We start from the raw sequence: 18,237 nt of genomic DNA on the forward strand, positions 1-18,237 counted from the left end.
AAATGGTCAGTCACTACTAGAATGTTTCCAACATTCCTCTTGTCTACCTCTACAGACAAGAAATCAATGCATACCAACTCCAAAGGTTTGTTGCTGGTGATGTTCTTGAGATATGCAGCCCTCGTGGGCAGAGTTTTCCTTTGAACACATCGAGCGCAAGTCTCACATTTCCTGTGAACATCTTCAGCCATTCGGAGCCAATAGAACCTACTACGAATAAGTTCCAGGGTCCTCTCCATCCCTAAATGCCCAAAGTCATCATGCAGGGCCCTCATGGCCAGGGCTCTGTACTTTTTTGGCAGTACTAGTTGTGCTCGTTGTTTTTGTAAAGGGTCAGTGGTCATTCGGTGTAGCACTCCCTGAATCAGTTTTAGTTTGGTCCATTCTCTCAATAGTAGTTTACCCTCCGGGTTAGGTGGGACAACCGCAGCTGGGCTTCGCCCCTCCCTTTTGGCAAGTAGTGTATCACGAATGTCAATATCTTGCCGCTGGGCTTCTTGCCAGTCAGCCGCATTGAGCATGGGCAAAGGAGATTGGTCTAATGCAATATAGTTCACCGAAGCAGAAGGCATGCATTCAGGGGCCAGGCCCAAAGCTTCTGCAACACATCCCTGAAAGTCTTCACGGGCCTCTGGCTCTCGGCGACTCACACTGCAAATAGCTCTCACTCCATCTGTGGGTATCACAGCAACTTCTGGAGCCTGCGGACGCCTGGACAATGCATCTGCATCTACATTGCTTCTCCCTGATCGGTACTGAATGCTGAACTCATAGCTAGCCAAGGCGGCCACCCATCTCTGCCCTGTAGCATCCAGCTTAGCACTTGTTAACACATAAGTCAGTGGATTGTTGTCTGTCCACACCTGGAACTGAGCACCATACAAGTAGTCTCGAAATTTCTCAGTGATGGCCCATTTCAAGGCCAAAAACTCCAGCTTGTGGGTGGGATAGCGAGTTTCACTATCAGACAATCCTCGGCTGGCAAAGGCTACAGGTTTACATTTGCCTTCCACTTCCTGGTACAGGACTGCTCCCAGACCCTCCAAACTGGCATCAGTATGCAGGATAAATGGTTTGCTTGGGTCAGCAAAAACTAGGACTGGAGCATGAGTTAGGCAAGTAATGATTTCTCGAAAAGCCCTTTCACATCTCTCATCCCACCGTGGCCCAAATGGTGCAAAGGGGCCATTGTGTCTCTGCACAGGAGGCTTTGGGGACCTCCCCTTATTCTTGGACTTAGATTTGTTCTTGCTGGACTGATGTCCCCTGGTAAGATCATTCAGAGGCTTTACAATCGTAGCATAGTTTTTCACAAATCTGCGGTAGTAGCCACTAAATCCAAGGAAGGTCTTGAGTTCTCTGTAGTTACTTGGACGTGGCCATGTAGTGAGTGCTTCTATTTTATCAGGATCAGTACTCACACCTTCTTGGGACACAATGTGACCCACATATTTCACTGAGGTTCTGCAGAACTGGCATTTGTCAATTGAAAGCTTCAGACCATAATCCTCCAACCTATCAAGCACTTTAAGAAGTCTTTCTTCATGCTCCTCTAAGGTTCTTCCAAACACAATCAGGTCATCCAAATAAACTAACACTTGCAGTAAATTCATGTCTCCCACAACTTTCTCCATGAGACGTTGAAAGGTGGCAGGTGCTCCAGAAATCCCTTGGGGCATGCGTTCGAACTGATAAAACCCTAATGGGCAGATGAAGGCTGTCTTCTCCTTATCTTCTTCTCCCAGAGGGATCTGGTAGTATCCACTTCGAAGATCCAACACAGAGAACCACTGGCTTCCCAGCAAACAGTCTAAGGCGTCTTGCACTCGAGGCATAGTGTACTGGTCGACCACAGTACGGCTGTTTAGGGTGCGGTAGTCAATACACATCCGGATTTTCCCATTCTTTTTGCGGACTACCACAATGGGTGAGGCGTATGGGCTGCGGGACTCTGTAATGATGCCATTCGCAGCCAGCTCCTGAAGATGATGTCGCACATCTTCCATCTCAGAGAGAGCAATCTTCCTAGATCTCTCCCTGAAAGGTTGAGAGTCATGTAGTCTGATATTGTGCTCTACTCCTTTTGCACATCCCATATCCCACTCATGCAGTGAGAACACCTTGGATCTTTCACAAAGTTTCTTCCTCAGGCGATCTTTCCAGTCCTCGGACACTGGTGAATCTCCAAAGTCAAACTTTGCTGGGTCTATTGCCGGAACTGGAGTTTCATACTGGGGTTTTACAATCGACTCAGGCTCAAAGAGGTCTGCTATCTTTTGTCCTTGCTTCACAAAAATATCATGACTCGTTTCATTAGCAATCAGTATAGTCACCCTTTCCTGGGCTTCAGCAGGTAGGGTTATGACTCCACTGGGGACCAGCACTCCTTCAGGGAGCTCTCCTCCCATCGGCTGCTCTATCATTGCTAACGTCCCTTTACTGCCTTTCAGACAGGTACTCATGACAAGCACTTCTTGCTCCGTCCTTGCAGGCACTACTAAGGGGGTTGTGCCCGCGTACTTCAGTGCCCCAAGCGGTAGCTCAGATGTGTCCCTTTTAGCGCTCTCAATTTTCCTATAGGCTTCAGCACAAAGCGTATGGATCATCAGGGTATTCAGGTATTGGTCCCCAGCCCGCCTTCTGCAGTAATCCGCGAGTACCTTGAAGAGACTGGAGTTGGTCCCTATCAGCACAGACACATCAGAAGTCCCTTTAGGGTCAGGGCATATTAAGGCAGCTGTGTCTACCTCTTCTCTTACCCCAGCAACCTCCTCTGGGAATTCCAGGTGCACTATGACATACCCTTGATAGGGGTATTCATCCATGCTGAGGCCACACAGGCCAAGGCCAGTCAGTGGCTGTATAGGCAGGTGCCTAAGCATCTGTTGGTAGAATGACTGAAATATAATAGTCACTTGAGATCCACTGTCAAGCACTGCTTTACACTCCACCCCTTCGATCCTCACCATGACCTCTGCTCGAGGCCCTATCAGTCCTGCAGGGATCCCAGCTGGACAGTCTTTTCTGGGGGAACCTTCAAATCCTGCAGACCTGGGGGGTCCCCGACCCCAGACCCTCTGGCAGCTACCGGATCTCTCCCAACTGATCCTCAGCTTTCCATACACTAAGGAGGGGTTTTCTTCATTACGGCACTTGGCAGCACTGTGTCCATCCTGACCACATCGGTAGCAGAAGAATTGACCTTTCCCCCTTCGCCTGGGGGGGATGGTGGCTCTAAGTGCGGGCTTCTCAATCGCCACAGTTTGAGGCTTCTTATTCCTGGAAGTCTTAACTCGGTCAACGGTACTTTGCAGCTCAGCTATCCGTTCCGTCAGGACCTGCATTTGTTGGGCAAGTTCCTCTCTGGTGCTCACCATCAGTACACTGGCCATTTGCAGTGGTGTTGTGCTGGCTGGCTCCGATGTTTGGGCTTCCCAAAACTCACTGGCAGCCTGCCTTTCTTCCTCCTCTCGGACCTCTTTTATCAGCTGGGAGTAACTTGGGGGATGTTCCCGTCGTTCTCTTAGCCGGAGATGAAGTAGAATCGGGTTCTGATACTGAGTTCCTCTTACAATTTGAGCCAGTCTGGTCTGATCCATCTGCTCAGCAGTCACTGCTCCCCTCATGACAGCTCTCTGAAGCAGTCTCTCCAGTCTCTGTATGTAGGCTGAAGCCTTCTCGCCCTTTTGTTGTCGGGAATTAAGGAACTTACAGTAGCTGTCTTCAGGGCCCTCTACGCTCCCAAAGGTGTGTTCAAGGGCCTCTAGGCAGTCCTTCACACTGACCCCAGGGTCAATGAGCTTCAGGGTGCGAATCACATCTAATGCTGGGCCGCCAAGGCTCTCTATAAGGCATCTTCGCTTTTCTGCATCTGGTACGGCCCACTCTTGCAGCATTTCAGTGGTATGCTCTAACCAGGGTTCAAACTCCTCCTCCCCAGCAAATAATCTTAACTTACGACAAGAGTCTGACTCAGCATGGGGCAGCACAACCTTTTCCAATATTTGCCCCAGAGCTTTTGTCCAATCATCAGCCGAGGCTGCAGCCTCTGAGCTAGAAGCTGCTGAGCCAGGGCCCAACAAACCTGACATATTAGCCATTATACAAACAGTAATTTCCTCAAAATATAAGCACAAACAAAAAAAATATATAAATTGTTTCCCAATGTAGTGGATCACTCAACAGGTGCTTGCGAGGGGTACTGACCCAAGCATCCCGGACGAGCCCCCAAAAATGTAACCCTTCTGCCCGTCAGAGTTGGCAGCAACAAGGGCCGGGTTCAATATCTAGGGGTTCCATTCCAATAACACAATGCAAACCGGCTCGAGCCCCCACCCAGTGACCTGGGACAAATATATACCACCCCCGCTGGGCGCCTCCAAGAGGCAATACTTCCCCTCTCGCAAGCACATAGTCTGAGTGTAGCAAAAGTCTTTTAATAACAGAGAGAAACAATGTGGCATTATGTTGGGGAAACACCACCAACAGGATTCATAACACAACCCATGAGCAAAAACAACCCCACCCCAGGCAAATTGGGGCATGCCCCTTTCCCTTTGGTTCTTGAGTCCAGCAACCCCAAATCACCCAAAGTCCCAAAAGTCCAATGCCCCAAAAGTCTCTGTCCCTGGTCAGGGCAGCCCCAGAGTTCGAAAGTTTATCGGCGGAGCTTTACCTCCCAACGTGGGTGGAAATGGGACGGGGGTAAGAGGCACCTTACGTGATCTGAAGCTGACCGCCCCATAGCTCCATAGCGGCGCTCCGCTCCGCCAGCCGCCCCACAAAACTCCTTCGCTCAGCTGCACTCCGCTCCGCCAGCCGCCCCACAAAACTCCTTCGCTCAGCTGCACTCCGCTCCGCCAGCTGCCCCACGAACTCCTTCGTTCAGCTGCGCTCCGCTCCGCTCCACCAGCCGCCCCACGAACTCCTTCGCTCAGCTGCGCTCCGCTCCGCTCCACCAGCCGCCCCACGAACTCCTTCGCTCAGCTGCGCTCCGCTCCGCTCCACCAGCCGCCCCACGAACTCCTTCGCTCAGCTGCGCTCCGCTCCGCTCCACCAGCCGCCCCACGAACTCCTTCGCTCAGCTGCGCTCCGCTCCGCTCCGCCAGCCGCCCCACGAACTCCTTCGCTCAGCTGCGCTCCGCTCCGCTCCGCCAGCCGCCCCACGAACTCCTTCGCTCAGCTGCGCTCCGCTCCGCCAGCCGCCCCACGAACTCCTTCGCTCAGCTGCGCTCCGCTCCGCTCCGCCAGCCGCCCCACGAATTCCTTCGCTCAGCTGCGCTCCGCTCCGCCAGCCGCCCCACGAACTCCTTCGCTCAGCTGCGCTCCGCTCCGCCAGCCGCCCCACGAACTCCTTCGCTCAGCTGCGCTCCGCTCCGCCAGCCGCCCCACGAACTCCTTCGCTCAGCTGCGCTCCGCTCCGCCAGCCGCCCCACGAACTCCTTCGCTCAGCTGCGCTCCGCTCCGCTCCGCCAGCCGCCCCACGAACTCCTTCGCTCAGCTCCACGGCCCACAAGCAGCTCCTGCCATCCACACACTGCTCCGTGTCGAACTGCTTCACCAGCCGTCCCGCAACCTGCTCCACAATATATCTTCAGGCTCCCCCACTACTTAACACAACACTCAGTGATTTCAGCTCTTAGGTGAATTCAGCTTATAGTAGGGGAGCCCCAGTGCTGGTGCACTGTCAGCCCAAAGTGAGCTCAGCAGCCTATAACTAGACTTCTAATGAAATCAAAATTAGCTCTGATATTCCACAGTGGAGAGAGGAGGAAGTGCAATCAGCATGTAAGGCCCTCACCAAGGGGCCCATGCCACCAAGTATTAATACTTGTCCCCAGCCTCTCTCCATTCACACAGTTTTGGAACCCATGACCCTTGCCTAGCGAGTGCTACTTAGTGGATGGTGAATCCCTCCATCATAACAAAAGGCCACGTACAGTTCCAAGCACAGTTCCCATAATCAGGGTAATAACAATTTATTCTTCCTGCCCCAATAACAGAGACACTGGGGATCCCACAGCAGCCAAAGTGACCATTTGGGCAGCTATGGTCTCATTCTAGGCGTGGTGGGTGTGCCTATGCAAATGAGATCAGCCCCTGAAGTTCTTTTCCACAACTTGCCACACCTCACCACCAGATGTCAGGGTGGAGCTCATCCTGACACTGCTTACATAAGTATATGTAATACTTGTGGAAGGTGCTAGGCTGATAGCCCTTGATATGGATGTCCTCTAGCCACAGAACATAAATGGGCAAAATAATAGGAGTGCAGGCCCCTCCTTGGTACTGTGCCTTAGGTCTATTCTTTACGGACTGCCTCTGGAGGCAAGAGGAGTTCAGTCTCCAAGATCATTTAGACTTTGGCCACTTTCCTGAGACTGTAAATGAGAGGATCAACTTGTTCCAATTGAGACGGTGGTTATAAAACAAACACATAAACAAACTACCAGATAATAGTCCAGGCTGAGTAACAGACTTTTCTTTTCTCCTGGTTCCAGGACTTTCTTGCTCATTTGGCTCGGTCTCTCTCAGTTCCTGGTACATGGGCAGATCACTTTAGTTACTAAATTAGATCAGATGGTTTCCCATTTAGGCATAGCATTGTTTCCTGGCAATAGTTTGTGTTAGCCCTAATTATTATATGGTCACTTTAACTCTTCAGGTAGGTTTTTTTCTCCCTTTCTTATAGAAGTGGTTTCTGAGTGGATATCAACAACTCTCAGTAGCTATTGCAAACATTTCACTCTTCTTTTCTCCTCTTCTTACTCCCTTCACCCTGGGTGATTCCTTTCATTTGCCTTGTTAACTTCTGGTTTAAGACATCTCAGTGTTGCATGATTATTCATACTTTGGCCTTCTTACTCTGAGATACATCCAAAATCCAGGCCAAGACTCTAGCCTTATTAAAATACTCTTCTCTCTCTCTCCCTCTAAGTTGTTTATATACTTCTACAGAGGTAGGGAGAAATGTTTGCTGCTGTGTCCTCTATTAGAAATGCTGCAGTATGCTAGTTAGCTCTTCAGTCTTCAAGAAGAACATTTAAAGATATATTGTCCACTTTAATAAACCATAAAAAAAATTACCTTGACTTTTATAGGTACTTCATCTCCAGCAGGCCTTTACATTGTTACTAGTCTGTCTCTTTCTCTCTATTCTATGTTGTTTCCTTCATAAAATGTGTTCTTGTCAGTTGCTAAGGGGAAGAGCTTTGTCAAAGCACAGAGAACAATGATAAAAAACTTAATATTTCTATAGCACTTTCAAAATGCTTTGCAGTCATTGACCAATGAATCCTCACAATGGTCCTATGAGGTCAATAGGTAGGAAATATTAATGTCTCCATCTGAAAATTGGGGAAATTGGGACAGAGATTAAATAATGTGCTGAGGTCACATAGAAAGTCAGTGGCAGAGCCAGAATTAAAAGTCTGGATTGTGATTCCTAGCCCTGTACTCCTTCATACCATGCTGCCTCTTATAGAGGCCACAGGAGAAGATGAAGGGCATTGACTGCATTAATTAATACTGAATCCTTTTAAAAAAAACAGTAGAAAAGAGTTCTTCAAACCAGTAACCTTGTCTTTTTACTATACTACTTGTACATTTGTGCAGGACACTGCAGACAGTATATACAAACTATAATATGCATGATACTCAAGGTTTTCAAATAGGGAGTTGATAGAGTTAAAGAACACCTGAAAGCCAGCTACCTGTGCAGTTGGACTCCTGAAAAATCTTTAAAGTGTTACCTTCAGTTAATGAGTGAAATTAGAATAAAATTAATTACATTCTTTAGTACTAACCTAAAGATTCTCAGATAGCTGCTGGTGACTCATGGAAAACATTATATAAAGACTCAGTTCTGCTTAGAATACAAAAAACAGGGAAACAGGGAAAACACATTTTTTCATAAATGAGTAACTACTTTGCCTTTTAAATGATACTGAGTGGGTGGAGCTATCTTTCATACCCAACTAAAGTAATCAGAGTCCCCTATAAATAAGACATAACTTACCTTCCTCAGTGACTTTTTCACCTCACATCCATCTGTTAGGCCATGTGGAAGAGTCCTGCATCCACGCTGTAGTTTGAAATGCTGCATCTTTCAACAACTCCACCCACCTCACAAACTTCCTCTTACACCGTGAAGGAAGAAGCTGCTTCCTTTGACTGCTTCATTTTGACCCACACTCTTCATATGCCTGTTCTCACTCAGTGGGTCCATTCTGGAAGATCTCACAGAAGTCCTGGTAACTGAGACAGCCTCCATTCCATTGGTCATCTGCCCAACACATCTTCCATGCCACCGGGCATTGTCATAAGACTACAGCAGGAGATACTTGTTTCAGACACAGGCGACACTGAGTCACTGAGGGTACCCTGACATGCCTCCTCTCCTCCAGGACAGATTTCCTGGTACAGAATGAAGACATGTCTGCCCCTACATGGATCCTCTATCACCCCTCTGGTAATGCCTACTTTCTCCTATCCTGAATCATCTTGTAGACTCACCAGTGGCAATGGCTCAAGAAGTTTCACCTAGAACTACAGCTACTGTATAACTTTAGAGGGGATTCAACAGCTCTGCTATTGTCCCTGAAGAGTGGTCAATAGAAACCTGCATCACCAAAACTAGCAGTGTCAGGCTGTATGAGGGGTGTCTGGAATGGGTCTTTGGAAAGAGGAATCCCTTCTCCAGGACTAATGTTGGGCCCCTGACCAGAATAAAATACAGCTGTGAACTCTGCCTTTAGACTTTTGCAATGCCATTACAGTATGGCCTTCATCCAGCAAAGGACTTGAAGTTATGCATGTGCTTAAGCATGTGAGTACCGCCATTGAAGTCAAGTACTTTGCTGGATTGGAGCTCATGAGGAAAGATCAGAGAGCAGTGGGAACCTATAAACTGGACTGTCTCAATACCCAAAACATGGAAAAGGTATTTTCAGGGAGCAGAAAAGTTATACCAAATAGAAAGGAGAGCAGATTCTTTCATGTTTCCTGGGCTTAGAATCTATCCTTTGAGGTGTCACCATTGCTGAATATTTCCTTTTCCCATCCTTATGCTATTTCCAAAAAAAAAAAAAAAAAAAAACAGTTTTACAGGCTTGGGATATGAAAATATAGATAAGGCTCAAGCTAATCTCCAAACTTTCAGAGATTCACCAGTCACCAGTATTATGAATTCTGTGTTAATATTTAACAGTGTCAGCTAATGTAATGTAATCCAGTTAATGTAAGAAATGTTCCATTAATCCTGTCACTGCAGTGCATGTGTGTGGGGGTGCAATTAAGGAAAAAGCAGGGAAAGTTGGCTTTCTGGGACACTGAAAGAAGAGCTGCCAGATGAAACCAAGGAAATGATGAAGAGAAAGTATGTAATGTTATAGAAAGACACCCCCCGCCCCACAAACACAGACACAAAATACATTGTTAAAAGTAACTACACACTTTCCCCCCTCTTTTCCTTAAACATGCCTCATAACAATGGTATTTTGGGGGGGTAAACAAGGGGGTAATTTTTCATTATATATCTGCTAATCATTGCTAGGTTCACATTTATATTTAGGTGCTGTGTTTCCAAATTTTGCAGTCGAGCCCAGTCCCCTGTATCAAGAAAAAAAGAATTGTAGAATTTACATATTGTGCTCATGAATTAGGGTAGCCATCTTAGAAATGCTCAGGGGAGCTAGAAGTCATGAACAAACACACGCGCACACACACACACACACACACATAGAGTGATGTAAGAATTGTAATCTAACATGTTCTCCCCTTTTATATTGTTCCGCTTTCCATTAAGACATCTTTTTAAGCAACATTCAAACATGTGAAAGCAAAGATAGAATCTGACAGAATTTCAGCAGGTTACATGCATTCATATTTCTGCACATACAGTGTTTTTAAAGGACCCCTTCCAAGCAGGACTTTTCTCTTCCCACCATCCCCGAAACATCCATGGTCTTCAATTAAATGCCATTTCACATATGCCCAAGCCTGTAGTAGCTGGCATTACCAAGCAGAGGAAAGGCTATTTTAATCTACTACTTAACATGTATTTTTTTCTCTACGTGGGATATGCGGCCAAACTGCTGTTAGCAAAAATGCCTTAGTCATTAACTGAAAGTACCTTTTTTAAAAGCATTCCATTACTTCCCCACTGGGAAATTTCTGATTTTATTACAAACTCACAAAATGCTATTAGTAGTACCCGAGTGCTTAAATCCTAGTGGACAAATGGTTTCTATTTTCCAGAGATTTTTTTTCTTGCAGCTTCTCCTTTGTGTTAGAGTGAACAAAGGAATAAAAACAAAACCAAAAAACAAAGGTCAATATATTGAGACTAACCTTCACTTAGTTCTTAGCCCTGAAGTCAATGTTAAAAAAATAACCACTCAATTCACCATACTGCACTCGATTCATTATACTTCCCTCATATGGACACACAATAAAAGGACTGGAATCATAGTAAATATTCTTGAAAGGTAGATAACGTAATAAAATCGTATACAATTTTTCCCTGGTTAGAAGAGAAGGGTCAAATCCAGCAGTCTTTTTTAGTTACCTAGACAAAACTTTTAAAAAATATTTAAGAAAAAATAAGAGTGAACCTGTTCAAAAAAAGTCAGAATAGGCAAGAATTTCAAACCAGAAATCAAATGAAATCCTGTTTAGGGTTAGATCACTTCAGATTAAGTAACTCTCTCCCACTCCCTAATCCTCAGCAGGTTTTCAAACCTTTAGCATCTCTTTAACCCTGGTAATTGGACTGGCTGAAAGTTGAGAGTTATATTGTGCATTTAAGATATACCCATGTATTGGGTGCTGTGGAGGGATTATGCATGACAGAAGATATGGTCCCTTCATGCACTCTTGGTGTAAGGGGGTATATGCAGGCTGCCCTATCCTTTAAGATCAGGTATACAGGTGCAGCTTCCATTGATTTCATTTCACACTCTCTGTCAGTACCCAGCCCAGCCAAGCTAATGATCCAACCAGCAGAACAAACTGGGTGATGAATTCTGGTCATGTTCCATCTGAGGCACATTGCGCATACGCGAAGAAGAAGAAGAGGAAATTATACCTTCATAAAAGAAAGCAGAATTTCACCCTTAATTCTTCCTTAGGGCTAAACTCTGTCCTCGTTTACATCAAAATCTGTGCGATTGCATGGGTGTAATATCACTGAAATGGATTCAGTCATTCTTCACAAATGTGAGTGTGGTAATGGATAGCTACTCCTCAATCCCACAGGACTTCATATGCAGAGTACTGCAAGGATCTCTACCGATGTCTATCCTCCTCTTCAGTGACTATATGGGATCTTTTGGCAAGGTTGTGGTACACCATGACTGTGTTGCCAACAGCATGAAAATGACTACCAGCAGACTGCTTTTATATGACCAGTGCCTTATAAAGATGTCACAACTGCTGCAAGTGAGTAACACCTAGATGAAGAACAAGTGCCTCAGAATGAACCAGGGTAGGAGCTAAATTATACCGAGGGAAAAAAGAAAACCCGATGTCTCCATTCATCAAAAGTTTTTGCTGTATATTTGCCAAATTGGCACTCAGGAACTTCATGGGTACCTCACTAATCCAAGATATAGAGGTAATAGCAATGGTGACAAATGCCTTCTTTTATCTGCAGTTTGTCAGGAGTTTGTACTCCTTCCTCTCTGAAGGGTGCAGACATAATTGTGGGTTTGAAGACAAGGACTGGTTCAGGAACTAGTAATAACTAGATACAGGAATGTTGAGTGTACATTACATACTAAAAACAACAACCACCCAAAGGCAACCATGGAACAAGGCAAATACCAGTCACCACCCTGACTACTTTTATTATGCTGAATCCTTTTATGCCTCCTGTATCTTCTGTTGACCATTCCATTGTAAACAGTTTGGGACAGGGACAGTATCTTCCTACACACATGTACAGTGCCTAGCATATTTTGGTGCTCCTTGGAGTATGCCGAGTAGAACTGCAGAAAGAGGGTCAGGTTTTAGGGGGACCCAGTTTGGTGTTGCACCACAGGTTCAGGAATGCAAGCTAGGGGTGAGGCTGCTTGCACAAAAACCCTGGTGCCTCAGCCTGCAGTATTGCCAGTCACAAGCATTCAAAAAGTCAGGTTCCCTAAAAGTCATGACTGGCTTTAACCCCCCCCCCATGATTTTTTAAATTTAAAAATAATATATATTGGATTTGTTTTATTTGCCATCTGGTTTGTGAGCCCTTAGGATGCACTTGCATCATATTTTCCACCTTTGCTCCTCAATGAGGGCTAAAAACTTGCTTTTTTAAAAATGAAAGCTGATATTCTTATGAAATAAAATAAGTTCAGGAGCTGGTCTTTAAGAAAAAGACCAAATATCCCAGGATTTACTATAAGATTGTGCGTGAGCACGTACATGGGCCATTCAGCATATTTAGTAAAGATTTTTTCCCTACAATCCTGCCTGATGTGTCACATTTTACTAATGAAATACTACTGTAATAATATAATAAATAATCATAGTTCTCAAAGGGCTAAGGTGCTGCTACATCAGAGGTTGCGTCTTCATCCATGCCTAACTGAAACAGCTGTACTCCTCTGGGACAATGGAGGACGGGGGAGGGATATCTCAGTAGTTTGAGCATTGCCCTGCTAAACCCAGGGTTGTGAGTTCAATCCTTGAGGGGGCCATTTAGGGATCTGGGGCAAAAATTGGGGATTGGTCCTGCTTTGAGCAGGGGGTTGGACTAGATGACCTCTTGAGATTCCTTCCAACCCTGATATTCTTTGAATGCTTCTCACAGAGTTCATCTACACTGTAATTAAACACCTGTGGCTAGCTCAGGTCAACTGACTCCATTTAGTTGGGGTTGATCCTGCTTTGATCAGGGGGTTGGACTAAATGACCTCCTTTGAGGTCTCTTCCAATTCTAATCTTCTATGATTCTATGACTCGAGCTTGCAGGGCTTGGGCTGCGGGGTTGTAAAATTGCTGTGTAGACGTTTGGGTTCAGGCTGGAGCTTGAGCTCTTGGGCCTCATGAGGGGGAAGAGTCCTAGAGCCCGGGCTCCAGCTTGACCCCAAATGTCTACACAGCAATTTTTAGTCCCTCAAGCCCAAGTCAGCTGCCTTGGGCCAGCCATGGCTGTGCTGTGGGTCTTTTATTCCAGTGTAGACATACCGTGGCCAGGATAAAGCTTGTGAGACTGCGCACAAGACAGGTACCTAGTGGTGCAAGTATTCATATTTGTGCATTCAATTTATGTGGTGGGTGGAAGTTTACACCTATATGAATGGCTTCCCCATTTAAAATATTTATCCAAATACAGTCTCAATTTGTGGACTCAACTCTAGAATGACTTACTGGAGAAAACACTTTGAGCCAAGTCTGATCATTTTCACTGTTTGCCAAACTTTCCTGCAATAACCAATGACAAGAAAATGCACAGAGACACACAGGGCCAGCCTTACAGGTGGGTGACCACCCAGAACACCTTGATTGGGGGGAGGCTCTGTGGTTAACCTCACCCGCCCCCCAAACACACATAGCTAGCCCAAGGCCCCTTTAGCCCCGAGTGCTAGGCCCAGAGCCAAAGAGGGGCAGGGCTGGTGGCACCCCAGCTGGGGGCGCCTACTGTGTGTGGGGCTCCGGCTGCTAGTCTCAGCCACGCTGAGGAGGGACAGGACTTCCTCTTCTCCTGCACAGGCTGCTCCTGGGGCCAAGTCAGACTCACCTCCAGGAACCTCCCCTGGCTGCAGAAAGCTCTGACCCCTCTCATCCTGCCCCCATTGCTCCCCAGCCATGGTGGGGATGGGACACTGTACATGGAACTGCCCCCCTGTCCACCAATGCATCCGGACTCAAAGAAAGGGTGCCAAAATACAAATTCGCCCAAGAGCACCATTTTCCCTAAGGCCCTCCCTGCCACACAGAGACCAAAAAAAAATTTGTAGGTAAGACATCAACAACATGAAAGGGGTAAAGAATCAGCAGTGAGAGAAACAATGGACAATGCTGTGCAAATCTTAATTATTGTATTAGATGCTTATAAACTAAGGTGACAAGCATCCTATAAATTCCTTATGTAAGAGGTAAGTTATACATTAGTGAAGCCAAAGATAGAGTTCTAAAATGCAGAGATTTCAACAAATAAGATCTCCTGTCAGAATCTGTTTAAAAGGATCTCTGCATATCAGTGTCAGGAGATAAGGCTTCTTTGTATTGGCATTTTAAGTAATGCACTGTATAGACCCTAGTGAATCCTCCAGGATATCAATTTAATTAACAAACAAAAGGCATTAAACCTATACACAATCAAAATATTAGCAACTGAGCTGTATTTGACATGATGGTATTATATGTTTCATAATTTCTTGGGCACTGATATAGAATAGGGTTTGTGATTTGACAGATATATATCTAATATATTAGATGACAGTTATTATATTACACAACATATATGCAAACTTTTACAAAACAGATGAGGGCCACGCTATCTCTGACAAAGGTAACTTTAAACTTGCAAGCAACATTTTATACCAGGATTGGGAAAATTAACATGAGATTCACAAAAAAATAAGAAATGAGGAAGATAATTCCATCAATACAGGGCGTTGTCATCAAATAAAGCACTTTTGAGCACAAAAAACCCTTAGGGAATGTTGCTTAGGCTGAAAAATATTACACTGCCAAATGCAAACATTATAGAATTTTTGTTCATGTACTGTATTTACATTAGAAAAGAAGGAATTAAATAATTTCTGGCCTAGTTCTTCTGTTTAAAGTAAACCATAACCTAAGCCTTTTTTGACACACTACTAAGTTAAGTGTAATTATACGTTAAAAGCTGGTAGCCTTCCTTATAATCCAACTCTTTTAGACAAGTACAAAGAAAGAATTAAAAGGAATTGGGAAGTAACCTTGTTAAATTAAGGGGTTCTAAACAATATAAGGAAGGGCTGAGCTTCTAGAAGCTGTTACAGCTTCCCAGGATGACAGAGTATTCTTGCAGGTACTGTGGGGAAGGACAAGTCCTGGCTGTCCTGCCTCTTGACAGAGGAAATAAATCACCATGCACACTTGAGGATACCTTTGCAGGCTGCATGCTGGGAACTTCATTACACAAGCTGTGCCACATATTACTATGCATATTGCCACTGATTGGACATAGTCTCAGATCCATAGCCTATTTCTGTCATAGTCTTAGGGGGAAGGAATCTGTTTTCTGTTTAGACAGATACAGGCTTGGAAAGAAATGGGGAAGGAAAAGACATTGAGCAGCCAGGAGTTCTCACTCTGTATAAAAAGATCCCCTTGACTAATGATATGTCTAATCCACACTAACCCTGCCTTGTGGTGCATGAAATACAGTGATATTGTCACGGTTTTCATAGCCCCTTTGATCGTAATGCAATTGTTGTCAAAGTGAACTGTTTCTCACAGGAATCCCAGCTTCATTAGGAAGATAGAAAGTCCTTCCTCACAGAAGGCTTTCCAGTGTGTTTTTGTTTTCAGATTGTTACTAGTTTATAGTGCAGCTGCATGCCTGTCAATAACTACATTAAAAATGTTAAAATAAATTTGCAAGGGAATTCATTGGTGTTGGTTTTGCTTAGAAGACAATTCTAAATCGAATCTAATTTCGATACATTGAGCCAAAGATGGGAGATATAAATGGTGAAAGTTACACTGCCTTACTCCAATGTGTAAGAATAAACTGGTGTAATTTAAACATTGAGGGGGCAGAAAGGCAAGGTAGTAGCAGGAAAATCAACCAACAGGAGATTAAGGGGGCAGGGGCCTGCTTTATCATATATGTCCATACACCTTCCTTTTAGTTGCTTCTCCTTGCTTCAACCCCTTCTACTTCTAAGTTAAAGCTATACCTGACCTCACTAACGTGCAGTTTACATCACTTGTTAGCTATCCACTAATTCTGGTCCATTGTGTTAATGAAAAGCTCTGTAAATGAGTGTCTCATAATCTACTGGCTGGAAGCACAGGAGTTGCTATACTGTCATTTTTGAAGTCACAATATAAAGTTAATGAACCAGATGAGACAAAATTAATGATGACAACCATTAGCAAGCATCCTGTAGACTGATCACACATTAGAGGTGAGATTTCCATAGTTTAGGATTTGTTTGTTGGGGGCGGGAAGGGCTGGAGAGACACCTGGTGACTAAAACATTCCATTTAGGTCCAACAGTTAAAAAATCCAAACCATTCCTACTAAAAAAGCACCCCCTACCCGCCATTATCTGAATTTAGGTTATCCTGGTGATCACTTATAAGTACTCTCCCTCCAATCTGAACTCCCATTTGGCTATACAAAGCCCTTGCTCCCCATTTCATTTGGATAAACAGGATTCTACTGTCCACAGAAATGAGTGTAATGTTCTGGTCACTTACGTGACAGCCTAAGCATTGTAAAGGAATTGGATTATAAATGCTTACTTGGCCAAGTCATTCTGTAGGTTCATCTGAAATATGTATAGGTTTTCAGTAAATGAGGAAAACAACTCAAGAAGTACCATGGATAGTGTAATGGGTTTCTTCCCCTATCAGCAGGTTACAGGGGTATGGTTGGGAAAAGTTCTTGATAATGCTACTGATAATCAGCTCAGGAGAAGAAGGTAATGCTGTGTGAGGACTCTGACTGGAGTAAAGGATTTGGACATATTAAGATAATGCAGTCATCCCTCCCTCATTTGGAACTGACTGCCTATCAATAACAAAAGACAAGAAGTCAGGTAAGATTATTTAAAAGGTAACATGAATACACGTTTGATTCAGGACTCATGCACATTTGTAATCAGATTGTAGGAGACTGACATGTTATGAACTAGTGGCAAAGAGTCCTGTGGCACCTTATAGACCAACAGACGTATTGGAGCATAAGCTTTTGTGGGTGAATACCCACTTTGTCAGATGCATTGTAGTGGAAATTTCCAGGGGCAGGTATAAAATATGCAAGCAAGAATCAGGCTACGGGTAACGAGGTTAGTTCAATCAAGGAGGAGGAGGCCCTCTTCTAGCAGCTGAAGTGTGAACACCAAGGGAGGAGAAACTGCTTTTGTAGTTGGCTAGCCATTCAGTCTTTGTTTAATCCTGAGCTGATGGTGTGGAATTTGCAAATGAATTGAAGCTCAGCAGTTTCTCTTTAAAGTCTGGTCCTGAAGTTTTTTGCTGCAGGATGGCTACCTTTAAATGTGCTATTGTGTGTCCAGGGAGGTTGAAGTGTTCTCCTACAGGTTTTTGTATATATATTTTCTTCTTGAAGCTTTGGAATTTGCTGTGTAACTCTTGTTTGGTAATGGCCATCATGTACATAAATCCACACTCCCCTTTGGTCAAGGATCTTTTGTTGGAATATAGGATGACATGATACATGTATTGAAACAGAATTTTACATTTCAGGTAAAAATTTTAACTCCAAAATTCTTGGTGCTCTAGTGTAGCTATACAGTAGAATAATGTTACAATCCTAATGGGTTTCTTCTAGTGGGTTTCTTTCCCTGTGCCCTGCAGAAAACTGCAGAGCATTTTTTTCTTGAAGGAAACTATTGCTGCTAGCAGTAACATTCTTTACACTGTGTAACAGCAATTATCTGCTCCAGTCCCCTGCTTACCTTAATTAATGTCTAATTTGTTAAAGAAAGAAGTGCCTTCAGCTTTACCATAAGGTAACAAACAAGGCAGCCATAAACTTTTGCTGATGGAACAGCTTTGGGTTTATTCATTAGTGTCATGAAGACAATGTATGAGGAAAGGTTGATCAAAGATAATATTTAACTGTTGCAGCTTATAGAGGTTTTTTCATGTGACTGGCCTTTATAATATACAATGTTTAGGCATATTACATACAGTATTATGCAAATATAGATCATACACATTTTCATAAAATACTTTCTCTAATGAGGCATGACCATAATACGTGATGTTATAGTATGGTGTAAAGGTGGAATCAATTTGAGATAACTTTCATAACTCGCTTATGAGTAATATGGTTGAACCAAACTGATGCTGCAAAAATCTTTATGCTATACGACGCCAACACATATTTCTCAAAAATACATTGATCACTCTTGAAAAATTTCTGTTCTTTTTAGAAATATTTTCAGTTTCAAAAGTTCCTTATTTTTAAGTACATGAACTCTCTTTCAAGCTGGTAGAACCTTTAGAAAGAGAAGAAGCTTTCTAAGTATACCCATACTGTGTGTTTATTATATCTCTTGG

The sequence above is a fragment of the Lepidochelys kempii genome, chromosome 5 (genome assembly GCF_965140285.1).
Source record: "Lepidochelys kempii isolate rLepKem1 chromosome 5, rLepKem1.hap1, whole genome shotgun sequence".
In the NCBI taxonomy this organism is placed as follows: Eukaryota; Metazoa; Chordata; order Testudines; family Cheloniidae; genus Lepidochelys; species Lepidochelys kempii.